Below are 14,627 nucleotides of genomic sequence, written 5' to 3' on the forward strand. Positions count from 1 at the left end.
AGAACACTGGAAGATCTACTTATATCTAGAAAATTGGCAACTCACAAGCAACAGTAAACTATTTCCAGTGTCTTGTTTCATGCATAAGATACTAATATAATTGGACTGAGCAGACTGGGGTTATATTCCTTTGAGCAGAGGAGGTTAAGGGATGACTTGATCGTGATGTTTACAACAATGAACATAATTCACAGATTAGATAGAAGCCACCTCATCCTTTTGGCAGATGATTTCATTATAAGAATTTTAAGGCACAGCTTGAAAATCAGAACCCAGATGGTTACAAGTGAAGTCAGAAACTGGGTAGTAAAGGTATTAAAGGGTATGGAGAAGGGGCATGCACTGGGATTAAAAGATCTGCCAGGATTTAATTGTAGAGCAGGTTCGATAGGCTGAATGGACTCCTCCAGTTCCTGTTTTCCTATGTTTCTAAGATTCAGTTAAAGAATACAAAAAAGTCACTGGACTGAGATCACTTAATTACAATTTGCAGTCATTTACAAGAAATAATGATCTCAGGGAGGGGAGAGGCAGGCTAGTTAAACTACCAAAGGGGATTTTTAAACAGATCTTGAAGGGGATGTAATCTTCATGAAATAACTAGTTAGTAAAGCCTTTTCTATGAAGATCAGGAATCATTTTTATCATGATGACATTGTGAACAAGTGATACAATGATTTGGTTATCATGTTATCATATTGATCTCTGTTATCATATCAGCACCTCTGGTATAAACATTGTTTTCTCCAGGAAAGGAACCTCCACAGAGATGCAGTACCTCAGCTTGGAGTTGAAACACCACGTGACATAGAGAGGACTGTTTATATCGGAGGCATTTTTGCCAGCAGCAGTGGGCAGTAATTTTCATCAACAAGATGCTCCTTCAAAATTTATAAGGTAAAGCAACTTTTTCTTGCACATATGATTGATGGTCCTTCATAAAGCATGTTAATGTGAACCAATCATTAACAACATTTTTACAGTTCATTGTTGCAGTTTAATGAAGAAATATGAATATTAAGTATAAATGGGTAAATTGGCATTCTCAGACATGTGTCAAAATTACCCCCAGCTTGAAAGCTAAATTTACCAGAATGACTGTATCTGTTCCCATCACTGAAAACAGTTTTAGGAAAATGTCACAATCAGTTTGGTTTTACGTTTCCTTTCCAATCTGAAGCATGAGCTGGCAAGTGCAGGCACAAAACAAAGCAGTTTAAAACTATACATGATGTTATTATGTATTAAAACTTGTTATATTTTGATCAAATATTGCTGCAACGAGGAACAAACTCCATTCTGTTGTATGAAACAGTTCTTTCTCTTAATACATCATCATCAAAATAATAATAATAATAATGAAAATAATGTGGTCGCTCAATCCAAGACTGTTTGTGCTACTCTGCTGTGTGCAATTGGTTGCCGCATTTCGCCCACAAAATATACAGTCAATTCACTTCACAGTATATTCTGTAAAGCACTTTGAGACTTCTCGAAGATGTGATAAGGCACAATATCAAATGCAAAGATTATTATTATTATCAGAAGGATTTTTAAATCAAACAGTATTTCAAAAGTTTCTGTAAAGGTATTGTAAAACATTTTGCTCCATTTAGATACTTATTTTCTCTTTTTCTGTTAGTCTGGCTCAGTTGGTAGTGCAGAGGAGAGTAACAAGGATGACCCCAGTACTAGAGGAATGAACTACATAGCATTTATTAAACAACCTAGGGATCTTCAGTTTTAAGAGAAAACATCTCAGACGGGACATTATAGAGGTGCATAATTTTAAATGGGATTGAAAAACTAAATGCAGAACAATACTTTAGGATGCACCAAGACAGTAGAACAGGGGTAGGAATTATCTTGGCTGGCGGGCCACTTCACAAGTTTTGGTAAGCTTTACGGGCCACACACTTAATATAGATGCAAATGCTTAATAATACTCAAAATCAAGTTTTACACTTGTACGTGCATAAAATAAAGCTTATATAATTGACATTCATTAAAATTAGGTTAAATAAAAGCAACTCATTGAGCAGACATTTATTCGATATTTAGTAATTTATTCACATATTGATGAGAATGTGAGAAGCTCATTCAATGGGAAGAATGAAAGCGTTGATGTGCGTTAACCAGACAATCAAAGTCAGGCATCGTCTCCATTGTTGCAATGCAGAGTACTGCTGCAAGGTGGTCATCAGTCATCACGGATCTATGTTTTTATTTATTGAATTTCATCATAGAAAATGTCTCCTCGCATATGTATGTTGATCCAAACAGCACAAGCATTCTCCGGGAATGAGCCTTTATTTTTGGAAAGGTATATTCATTAAGAGAGGCGTAAAAACTGGGAAGCGACACTGATTTGAATTGCTCTGCAAGCAATGGATCACATTGCAGGTCAATAAACTCGAGTTGGAGGTCAAACGGGGCTTTGTCAACATCAAATAAGAAAGGTGAAGAGACCCAAGACAGGTCATTTTCGATCAAATTGAAATCCTGGAATCGGCAAGAAAATTCGACATGTAAGTCAAGCAGTGACAAGCTATACCTTTTAAGGCTTTGATCGCAAACAGTAATCTGCTACAAAGTTGGAAAGTGGACGAACAGCCTGTTTCCTATCTGATGCATAAAATAAGTAATTTCGTCATAAATGACTTGACACTGCAATACAAATCGTGCAGTTTTGAATTCAGCTCATTCATGTGGCCCATGATATAAACGGCAAATGTGAAATCAGAGAGCCAATTCCCATCATTCAGCTGTGGGAAATCCGAATCTTTTTGCTTCATGTCTAAAAGTAAATCAATCTCTGTTCTCAGTTCCCACACTCTTTTCAAGACCTTTCCTAAACTAAGCCAATCTTACATTCGTGTGATACAGAACATCCGTGTGCTCGGATTCCAATTCCTCAAGCAGGGTTACAAATTGCTTATGGTTTAATCCTCTTGCTCGAATGTAGTTGACCACTTCCGTAACTGTGTCCACGACATTGCTTAGTTTTAGAACACTCCTACAGAGGACCTCTTGATGGATAATGCAGTGTAGAAAAACAATATTCTGTTCTGGATTTATTTCTTTGACTTGATCTTGAATTCTTTTCAGTAACCCAACATTTTTGCTGTCAGATTTGGGCTTCCATCAGTGGTCACATTCACCAATTTTTTCCACTCCACTCCTAATTTTAAGATACACTTATTTACTGCCTCCAAAAAGTCTTCTCCGGTTGTCGTATCTTTCATTGATTTCATTGATGCCAATTCTTCTGTGAGCTCAAAATGTTTGGTGATACCTCGAATAAAAATTATCAACTGGGCTGCGTCTTTGACATCACAACTCTCATCGAGTGCCAGTGAAAAACATGCAAAATTGCTTACTTTATTTTGTAACTGCACACTGCTTTTATTTTCTTTATTTTATTTTTAAATTTATTTTTACTTTTATTTTATTTATTTTCCACCCACACTGGTAAAAAAAATTTAGAAGTCCATTCTTCGGCCTTCAACGTCCACTTTCCGCTTCTTTGATAAACTCATTTTGAATTAACGTCGTCTTCAGTGAAAAGTATTACCGCAGTTGCCGTATGCACGTTTGAAAATTTGCCGATCTGTACATTTCTGACGACAGCCTGATTCAACACTTAAGGGAGCGTGCGCACAACTAAGCAGTGTGATTGGCTGATGTTCCCAGTCTGATTCAAATGCAAAATTTGTGCGACTTTCTGGGACTGAACGAACTATAATTTTTTCTATTGCTAGACACAATGACGGGCCGGATAGAATCATTTGGTGGGCCGGATATGGCCCAGAGGCCTCCTTTTGCCCACCGCTGCAGTAGAACAATAGTCCGTAGGTTTTAAGTTGCAAACGGAATTTTTTGGAACAGATACCAGGATGTTTTTCTTTACCAAAGGGTAATTAAAGACTAGCTACCAGGAAGGGTAGTTGGACAACAACAACTTGCACTTATATAGTACCCTCCATGCAGGGTAGCATCTCAGAGCGCTTAACAATGCAAAGCCTGACTCCAAGCCGGTGGTGGTGGGGGAAGGTGACTGTAAGGAAGGCTTTCAGGCAGGACTTGAAAAAGGGAAGAGTGGAGGCAATGTGGAGGGTTTGAGGTGGAGTGTTCCAGAGTTTTGGGGGGTAATGGCTGAATGCGCGACCTCCAATGGTGGAGTGGAGGGTGCGAGGGACAAGCAGGAGGTCAGTGCCAGTTGAGCAGAGGGGCCGGGTGGTGGATTGAGGAGTGAAGAGGTTGGAGAGGTAAGGAGGTGCCAGGGAATGAAGGGAATGATGGAGAGCCAGTGGAGCCTGGCCAGATCTGGTGAGATGTGGATATGGAGTTTGGTCCGGGTCAGTATGCGGGCGGCAGAATTCTGAATGAGCTACATCTTTTGAATAGTGGAGCTGGGGAGACCAGTGAGGAGTGCGTTTGAATAATCCAGGCGGGAGGTGACAAATGCACGCACAAAGGTTTCAGCTGCATTTGGGGTAAGGTATGGTTGGAGGAGGGCAAGAGGTGGAGGCGCAGGTTTAAGCCAGGACACTGGACTAATTTTAAAAACAGCTTGATGCTATGATGAGAGAGTGAATATAGTGGAAGGATGAGATCAGATGGGTCGAAGGGCCTTCTTTATGCAAACTAGTCTTGTAATCTTGTGGCAGCACTCCCCTCTGAGTCAGACAGTTGTGGGTTCAACCCCCATGTTGAGGATGTTGAGCTCACAGTTGAAGCTGACCACTTCAGTGCAACGTTTGGGAAATGCTGCAAAGTCGGAGGTACTGTCCTTCAACAACAACAACAAAATTACATTTGTATTGCGTCTTTCATGTCGGGAGGACGTCCCAGTCATTGTTTTGGACCCGAGCTGGGGGTCAAGATTGGGGAAGGTGGAGGGCAGGGGGGGGAAGCAGGTTGATCGAAAGCACGGTTGAAAAGGAGGGTCTTGAGATGGGTCTTGAAGGAGGCAAGTGAGGGGGCAAGGCGGAGGATTGTGGGATGGAGTTCCAGAAGGTAGGGATGTATGAGGGTCTCGGTGGCCTGCGGTGTTAGACAGTGGTGGAGCCGTGCAATGTTGTGGAGGTGGGCGAAGGCAGAGTGGGTCATGGCACAGATGTGGGGTAGAAAGGATAGTTGAGGGTCAAACAAAACGCCAAGGTTCTGGACTTGCTTAGCAACCATGGTGTGCAACCATGGAGGGTGATGCTGTCAGCGCCTGAGGTGAGGAGGCGCTGACGGGAGCCAATCAGGAGAGCCTCGTTGTTGATTTTCAATTGAAGAAAGTTAGCTCTCATCCAGGACTTGATGTCTGAAAGACATTCTGTCAGCACAGCAGTGGTCCTGGAGTCAAGGGTGGAGGCAGAGAGGTAGAGTTGGGTGTCATCTGCATACATGTGGAAGTTGATCCCATTTCTGGGGATGATGTCACTTTCGAATGAGATGTTAATCCTGACTATTCAAGTGGATCTTGAAGAACCCATGGTGCTAATAATTGTAATAATAATAATAATCTTTGCACTTGATATAGCGCCTTATCACATCTTCTAGACGTCTCAAAATACTTTGCAGAATATACCTTAAAGTGAATTAACTGTATATTTTGTGGGTGAAACACGGCAACCAATTGTTGACAGCGGTGTCCCACAAACAGTCGTGGATTGAGTGACCAAATTATTTTTATTTATTTTGAAGGGATTATTACCCCCAGAAAAGTGATCCGCCAAACAACTAACATCCGGGTTCCTATATAGAAGGCAATTTTTCCCAGAGTCTTTTCCAACAATCCTCCAGGTAAATTTATTCACCTCCAGCCTGCTCATGAGATACTGCTGTGTGTAAATTGACTGCTGTGTTCATCCTCACATACAGTCACTATACTTAACAGCAGTTCTGTAAAGTGCATTGAGATGTTTCAATGTTACAGGTACAAATTATCTGCCCATTTTGTATGCTGTTTCTTAATCAAGAGAGTTGGCAGCTGACCAGCTCCTACGAGTCTGGATCCAAAAAGAGACATGCGAAGGTGGCCCTGCTGATTTTCTCCTCCCTTCCCTCCATATGGAGTAAGTCTTTGTCCTGGCTTGTGTCTCTCCTCTTGGCAACATAGGCTGAGATAAAGAACTCCCTTTGTGGATAATTGTAGCTGTAAGTTTACCACCTACTATCCAATTACATTTAAACATTGCTGCATTCATTCTGTCTAGACTGAAACAATAATATTCTACCTACCTTCTACCCTGCCAATATCTAAATCAGGCCCGTATCCAAGCTCTCCCATATTGAAATGCTACCTTTGTTTTGACTAAAGATGTTTCCTCTCACAACAAAAAAAATTGTCGGTATGTCCTATTTATTTGAAAGAAGTATAGTGTCAAATTTGTGTTAGTTTTCAAATGTTCAGTTACTACCAATAGGTGGGGCACCCTTCTCCAGGTAAGTGGTATTGCCATCTCCTAGTGCACTCGACTCATTCTTTATATCCTTATAAGAAAAAAAATTTAAAATAATAAAGAAAACGCTAGAAATGAACCCAAACTGACTAAAAATTACCAGGGAGAAATTCCACCTGGGTCGATATTTACTCTACTTATCTTAGATCACCCAGAATTTGGTAAATGCGTAACTTCAGCCTGAATTTTGAAGCCAGTTTTCTGGCTGCAGGAACTTCAGGCAAAAAGCTTGAAAGTTACGACTGAGCTCAACAATTTGCCAAATTCTGGACAGTATAAAATTCTGTATAAATAGAGTAAATCTGGAATTTTTTGTCTTTTCCAAACAAAATGGTTCAAAAAACAATGGAAGTGACTATGTGCCATTATTGGTGCACCCCTCTCCACAGACTCGTTCCAGGGCCTTGAAAAGGAAAGGGATGTTGGGAGATGGGGCGGTAGGTGGGGAGCAGGGATGGGTCCAGGGAAGGTTTTTTGAGGCTAGGGATGATGACGGCTATTTTTAAGGGAGTGAGAATGGTGCAGGTAGACAAGGAGAAGTTGATTATGTCTGTGAGTAGAGGGGCAAGTAGGTGGAGCTGGGAGGTAAGGAGAGGGGTAGGAATGGGGTTGAGAGAGCAGATGGTGGGTTTCACATGAATCATAATTGTGGTGAGAGAGGAGGGGAGACAAGTTCAAAGGTGTGGGGGGAGGGATGGGTAGGGGCTGAAGTGTGAGGGAGAGATGGGGAGTGGGTAGCAGTTCGAAGGACATAGGCGGCTGAACGGATCCTCTCGATTTTGGTCTCAAAGAAGTCCAGCAGGTCCTGGTAGTTGGAGGCGGAGGAAGGCTGGGCGAAGCAAGAAAGGTTGGGCAAAGGAACCAGATGCTGGTGGAGAAGAGGAGCCTGGGGTTGTCCTTGATTATCTTGGAGTAGGACGATTCAGTGGAGGCGATGGCGGAGTGGTAAGTTTTGATGTGGTCCAGCCAGATCTGCCGATGGATCATTAAGTTAGATTTGAGCCAGGTGCATTCGACAGCACCTGTGCCTTGAGGGAGTGGAGGTGGATGATGCACCAGGGTGACTTGAATGAGTAGGAGTCAGTTCAGGAGATGAGTATCCAAGAAGGATAAGTCATTACGGGAGGAAGCCCAGAGGGGAAGGAGTTCAGACGAATCCAGGGCAGCGGAGAAGGAGTGGGGAGCGATTGTTTTCCAGGGGCAGTAGAAGATGGAGGTGAGTTGGGTGGTGGTTGGGAGAGGGATTGAGGAGTTAAGGGAGATGAATTAATGATCCAAGATGGCTTTGTCGGTGATGGTGAGATCTGAGATGCTGAGACCCCAGGTAATCACCAGATCAAGCGGGTGTCCATGGACAGTGGCAATGGACATGGGTAGCAGAGTGGATGTGGAGGGAGAGGTTGTGTGAGGAGAGGAGGAAGGAGAAGTCAGCGGAGATAGAGCAAGAGGTGGTGAAGTGCATGTTGAAGTCGCCTAGGATGAGGAGGCATTCAGAACAGAGCAGAAGGAAGCTAGGAGGGAGGAGATGTCAGAGAGGAAGGTCGGGGAGGGTTTGGAGGGATGATAAAGAAGAAGAATTTTGAGGGAAAGATTGAAGGGATGATAGAGGTAGAGGGTCAGGTGCTATAAAGGAGGGGAATGAACCGGAGGAGTAGAGGGATAGGGCAAGTGAGGAGTTGGAGATGAGCCATACCATCACCACAGTGTTTATGTCATGGAGTATGGTGGAAGGTATAGCCGGGTGGTGTGGTGTAAGTTCAGGGGAAGCTGTCGCCTGGGGTGATCCAGGTTTCCGTGAGGGCCTGTATGTCAATATTTCCATAAACAATGAGGTCGTTGACGGTGAGGGCTTGTTGGAAAGGGAGCAGACATTTTGTAGGGCGATGCAGAGGAGGCAGTTGGCAGAGAAATGTGCGAGACGAGATGGGAAAGGAGAGGATTGACAGGGAGGGTGGGAATGTGGATGAGGGAGGAGAGATTTGCCCCCAGGTCTGGGGCCGGTGGGCCTTGCGTTGATAATGGGGATGAAGCAGTCAGTGTGACTGCTGCTGGACAGCCAACAGCAAGTGCCATGGTGAGCCCGACGGAAGATTCCCATGCTGGAGCAAAGGGAGGCTGTGGGATGGTCAAGTGGGGATAACAATAATAATAATATTCCTTGCATTTGATATAATGCCTTATCATGTCTTCAAGACATCTCAAAGGGCTTCACAGAATATACTGTAAAGTGAATTTGACTGTATATTTTTTGGGCGGCAAGCAGCAGCCAATTGCGCACAGCAGTGTCCCACAAACAGTCGTGGATTTAGTGACCAATTTATTATTATTATTTTGTTTTGAATGAATTATTACCCCCGGAAAAGCGATCCACCAATCGACTAACAACCAGGTTCCTACTTACTGCTTGGCAAACAGGGACGTTTGGAGTAAGGAAACGTGCCCAACATTTCGCCCTGTCAGGAATCAAACCCAGGTCTTTTGCTTGCGAGGCGAGTGCTCTAACTACTGAGATACAGAACTCCATGGATGGAGGGAGAGAAGGACAGAGCGGGAGTGATGCAGGGTAGAGGTCAGGGGTTGGGGCATTTTGGGGGAGAGCAGCTTGGGTTGTGGGCCAAAACGCGCAAGCCGAAGAGACCAGTGTAGACCAGTCAGAGACCAGTGTAGACCAGTCAGAGACCAGTGTAGACCAGTCAGAGACCAGTGTAGATATACTCTATTTATGCAGCATTTTAGAATGTCCCTAATTTGGAAAATTGTTGCACTCAGTCGTAATTTTGAAGTTGGGTTTCTGCAGTTCTTAAAATAACTGACAGAAAACTGGCTCCAGATACAGGCTGAATTTAAGAATAATGGCATTTCACAACTAACACTAGAAGCGCTAAAATGTCAGAAATTCTACCACTATACCTTTCTTGCTTTGGAAATGTATTCACTAAAGTTGGACCTGTGTATTCTCATGCACAACATCGGAGTCCTGGCTGTTGAATTAACTCCACACAATAACAAGTTACAGTAGTGCAAAAAAATCCCTTAAAGTAGCCTCAAAACACATGGCAGGTACAAAATACATCCAGGTTTCCTCAGTCCTTATTGATACAAACGTAAAGCATAATTATTGTATATGGCAACTGTACAGCGATGAAGGTACAAGAAACCTAAAAATATGAAAAGTGTTTAACTAACTGGACAAACAAACTATTGCAGTAATGGACGTTACACAAAATTATCGCGTGTGTGCAAACACCACACATACATGATGGACTCTCAGTTAAAAAAAATCACATTAACTTTTTAGGAGAGGCGGTTATGCAGAGCTCTCTAGAGACTTACAATTGGAGCAATCAAGATTTAAGTGAGCCACAAGCAGACAGGTTTCCAACTGTAGGAGAAATAAATTGCAGCAGTAAGTTATGAGATGCCAGCATTTTTTTTCAGTTTTATAACTGCAGTTTTTCTTCTCCAACTTGTGAAAAGTTTGCAATGTTAGTAAAAGGGTTTGTTTTGCTCCAACTTTCTACCTCATTATGCTGCTCCGTGTTTACTGATAATTTTGACTGACCTGATGTATTTGCTGATAGTGAAGATGTCCACTGTTTCTGAGTAATATTTAATATATATCCCTATTTAATAATCAATCGTGAAGTGCTTGCAGGAGATTTGAAATAAACGATGCTTTGACAGAACCCCAAAATAAAATTCTAACATTGTTAAAACAAACTGCACTGAGGCATTTTAAGCAGCAGCTGCAGGCCAAACAAGGGGGATTCCAGGTGCTAGATGTATGAACGTGTATTCACGAACTCAGATTCCAATAATGCCTTCCAGCAGCTGTTGCCCCAAGCCTCAGAGTTTCTTCATCAGCTATCTAGCGGACATCTGCCTTCAGCATGGTGAGGACCTATACAGGACAGCTTGTGATGTGCCAGCCACCTTAATTGTCTCCAGATCCAAGTCCAGTGCCATGTACTAGATTTACTCAGCACTAGCTGCTTAATACAGGTTCTCATGTGAGGGGTGTTGGCAAATAGAAGTGCCCGCTGTGAAGCCGCCTCCGCCTCCAGAGTACTTAGTGACAGGTCAGTGTAGGCCAGAGCCCTCCTTCCCTACAGGCTCTTCCCACGTTTGCCACAGATCCACCTCTTTGCTTCTCTCTACATCACTAATAGGTAATATTCCATGTAATGAGCAATGAAGTATTTGAGTTTTTAATGAACCACGCAACTGCTGTTTTATTTTCTAATCCTCCTTCTAATTGTGGGGTGTAAATTGTGTCCTGTGATGCCTTAATTAACACCTGTGTGACGTCCTCCGAACATGAAAGGCGCTAAACAAATGTGATTTGTTGTTGTTGTGTGCTAACAGACACAATGAAATGTATGACCTATAAAGAATTGACACAATGACTGGTCCCTAAGTCTGCAGGGAGTAGACTCCTCTCCGTGAAAACTATTCCCAATGATTGCACTGAGAAGCTGATACCTCACTAATCAGCAGTTCATTCATGATTTGTGAAAGGGAGGCCAAAGCATGGTTGCTTGGCCTGGCCACTGAAAAGGGTTTTGGAGGTCCATCTCCAGCAGAGTCAGGGCCAATTGATATGATAAATACCACTAGGTCAATAATTTCAATTGTATGGGTTTATTAGCAGCAGAAGTGCTAATGAACGCATCACTTATCACAAGCTTCATTCCATCATGGTTCTGTACGCAGCTTCAATTAAAACTGCTGAAATAGGTTCTTTTGTTTTACAAAATTGGAGACAAGCCTAACAATGTGAAATTTACTCCTTTTTCCCCCTTCTCTTTTCATTCAATTTTCTCTCTTTACCCATTTTCCTAAAAAGATGTGAAGATATTCTCCCACGACTGACAATCCATTAACTGTCTTACCCAAGTTGTTATTCTTCAAGTTTGAGTTGAACAATCAATGTTTGTTGCCTAAGACTGGTGCCCAACTACAGAAGGAGGCAAGAGCACTCAATCAACAATGCAGAAATCAGAAGCAAAGGGATGAAGCTGTATGTGAGTAGTATTCCTACATACCTCTATCTTAAGGAGTAAGAGGCTCAAACTATTATTGACTGACTAGTGATTATAGCAACTTGCATTTATATAGTGGCCTTCACATCTCGAAGCTCTTAACAATGGTGGAGCTTGATGCGGAGTCAGGGAGAGCGGGGAGATGTTTGCACACAGGTCTTGTATGCAAGCTTGACCTGCAATGACACCTTGCTGTCCTTGAAAAGAGATGAGCATGACCAGCGTGCCCCTCGCGCCATCTCAGTGCGGTCCTTCAGGACAGTGACCAGACTGAAGTTGGTGCTCACCACAACTCCAAGGTAAGAGTCAACGATTGGGACTGATGTCCTCTGTATCTTCCAATCAATTCCCTCGATGTCTGCACTTGGGGGCGCCTACAAGCATGTCCCACTGGTTGGTCCAGTGTAAGGCAGCAACTAACAAGCCAAATGGGATGCCTGACTATATTGCCAAATCAGTTGAGCTTAAATCCCCAGAAGTCATACAACAGCTAGATAGTGCTATACCTTCCCACCCAAATTCCCCACATTGTTCTCTAAATTCCTATAGGGAGGATCATTGGGTAAGGATTTGTTGGGGAACTTTAAATTCCTATGTACCTTGAAATATTAGCACACCCAAAGCATTCTTTGTTGTTTGCCTACAAAATACACAGTCATTTTAGTTACTAGGTTAATGGACTATTATATGCTCTGAGCACGACTGGCTGCAGATTTGTTGGCTAGATTACCACCCTTCCTTTGGCACCTTACAGTGTCTTCTTCCCACATTCCTGTTGTATCCCCCTGGAACACTTCCTCTTCTGTTTTTTTCCATATTGGTAAATCCTATACATGCTACTGTGAACTGAAACAAGCATTGGCACCTTATACTATGGCAAGTGCTCCGGAGGTTGCAACAGGAACAGGCAATTCACCAGTTAGCTGCTAATCAGACTTTTAATTACTTGTAGATTAAATGAGCTCTATAATTTCCCCTTGGGAAAGATCTAATTATTCCCACTTTTAGTAAGCGTTTCCATTTTCTCCAGGCTTTTAAAACCAAAAGGGGATTTATAGCTAAGATAGACAACACATTTCTGACAAGCGATAAATCATGGTTCTCTACACTGTGCACTTAGATGAGCAAGTGTTCTGGGCTTAGAGATCTCTCACTGATGCTGACAGATAATTTGCAATACAACCATCAGACAGTTCCCTCTGCCAAAGTCAGACAGATTCAACTCAAGATTCCAAACCAGATTCTTCTCCTGCTATAATGCTCTGAAGGGCATGTCTTTAGTAGAAGGCACATGCTGTTGCTGCTCTGCTGAGAAATGTATCTTTATGCAGACAGTGGTTCTGGGAATGCATGCAAATCACCACCTTTTAGCCTAAGGTAACATATTCCAAGCAATGAGCAACCCTCTTCTTTTGCACTTCACGACACTACAAGTTTAGTACTGTTGCCCTGCCTTGCATTTTCTTGCAAAACAATTATTTTCTTTAGAGAATCTTTTGATTTTGTGGATTGACCTGTGAGAAACATTGAAATCTCAGTATCTTTTCCTTTGACTCCAGCTGAGAACATTCTTGGTTGGTGAAGTTTAGAAACCCGTGGATTCCCCACACAGGCTTCATCACATCATGCTTTTAACAGTACACCCCTACCCAATGCATCTCCCTTACCATCCTTGCAATGGGAACCTAATTGCAATCCAGTTTCAGTTGACCGGTCACCTGAGGGACTATGTCCACAATTCATTAAATAAGTGAAGCAGTGTTTTAAATAGTAAATTCAAGAACACTTTTACAGTATGATAGGGGTCAAACAAAACCTAATTGTGATTTCTCATTCAAGAAAAAACATCTCAAAGTTTAAAAAAAGTAAGAAAATAAAAATGAACAAATGAAGGGAAGGATACTGAAAAGAAAAACAGGAAAAATGCTTAAATGGAGGGAAACATGGCAGTAAGTTTTAAGATTGTAAAAAACTAAATAGAAAAAAGACTAGAATAAATCTTTTTAATAATAACAATCCTTGCGTTTGATAACATTTTCACATCTTCTAGACGTCTCAAAGCGCTTCACAGAATACACTACAAAGTGTATGCAAAACACAGCAGTCAATTTTGTTTGTTTCTTTGAAGGATTATTATCCCCGGAACAGCGATCCGCCAATCGACTAACAACCGGGTTCCTAATTATTGCTAGGTAAACAGAGGCATGTGGATTAAGGAAATTTGCCCAACATTTCGCCCAGGCCGGGAATCGAACCCAGGTCTCTCGCTTCTGAGGCGAGTGCTCTAACCACTGAGCTACAGGACTCCACAGCACTTTAGTGTATTTCTGTTTCCAGTTTCTTGGACAAAAGAATAATTGGAAGGTACAAAAAGTTTTGTAAAAATTATATTCACAACAATATTAGTACATATTTATCTAAAGAAAACAGATTAAACTCGGTGGCATTAAAATGATTCAGGAAGTAATTACTGAGTACTTTTGCACAGTCTATATTCTTTAGTATTTCAGCAACTTTCTGAAACAGACCATTTGTGTTATTCAAGGATGTCAGCCCACTTGCTGCTCCTCAAAGGAATGACATGACTCCTTTCAAAATATTAGAACCACAAGATTTGTTTGGACCCTATCTACATTGCAGTTATAATTCACTTCCCAAATCAAAATATAAAAATTTTAAAATTGTGTTTGTCATGAGAATACTATCAAAATAATTTTCTCCTTTTCGGTATATGTTCTGACGAGTAGAAAATAATACATGCTTGGAGGCTGAAATATTTACTAACAAGGAATGAATAAACCAGATAAGTTAAGTGATTTTCTGCGTCCATAAGCATTTTGGTAATTCTACTTTTATATTACCAACTGGACTGCTACATCCATATTTCTAACTGTGTATTTATTTGCTTTTTTAAAAATAAAATTGCTGTAAGGACTTTATAAATGATCGATCCTATGTGACAGAAAATGTACGTTTCCAAAGTCACAAAGAAAGTCCAGTGCACACCAAAAAATTAAAGGTTTCTAAGCTTCCTGTCGATGAATCAAAATCTCCATTTTCAGTACTTAAGAAAACTTGCTGTTTATTGTATGTCAAGCTCACAACCAGCGTTCACATTATGAACTGCAGG

At 41.8% G+C, this 14,627-nt stretch overlaps 1 protein-coding gene and 1 non-coding gene across 2 annotated transcripts in view; both read right to left on the minus strand.

Annotated features, from left to right (window-relative positions):
* The window catches only part of creb5b (cAMP responsive element binding protein 5b), a 201,634-nt gene that overhangs the window by 120,214 nt on the left and 66,793 nt on the right, over positions 1-14,627 (minus strand). The gene's annotated exons all lie outside the window — the stretch shown is intronic.
* Positions 13,731-13,803, minus strand: trnal-cag. The gene has a single exon. It is a non-coding gene; the product is annotated as a tRNA-Leu (tRNA).

The sequence above is a fragment of the Callorhinchus milii genome, unplaced genomic scaffold, assembly GCF_018977255.1.
Source record: "Callorhinchus milii isolate IMCB2004 unplaced genomic scaffold, IMCB_Cmil_1.0 Scaffold2, whole genome shotgun sequence".
NCBI classification, from domain to species: domain Eukaryota; kingdom Metazoa; phylum Chordata; class Chondrichthyes; order Chimaeriformes; family Callorhinchidae; genus Callorhinchus; species Callorhinchus milii.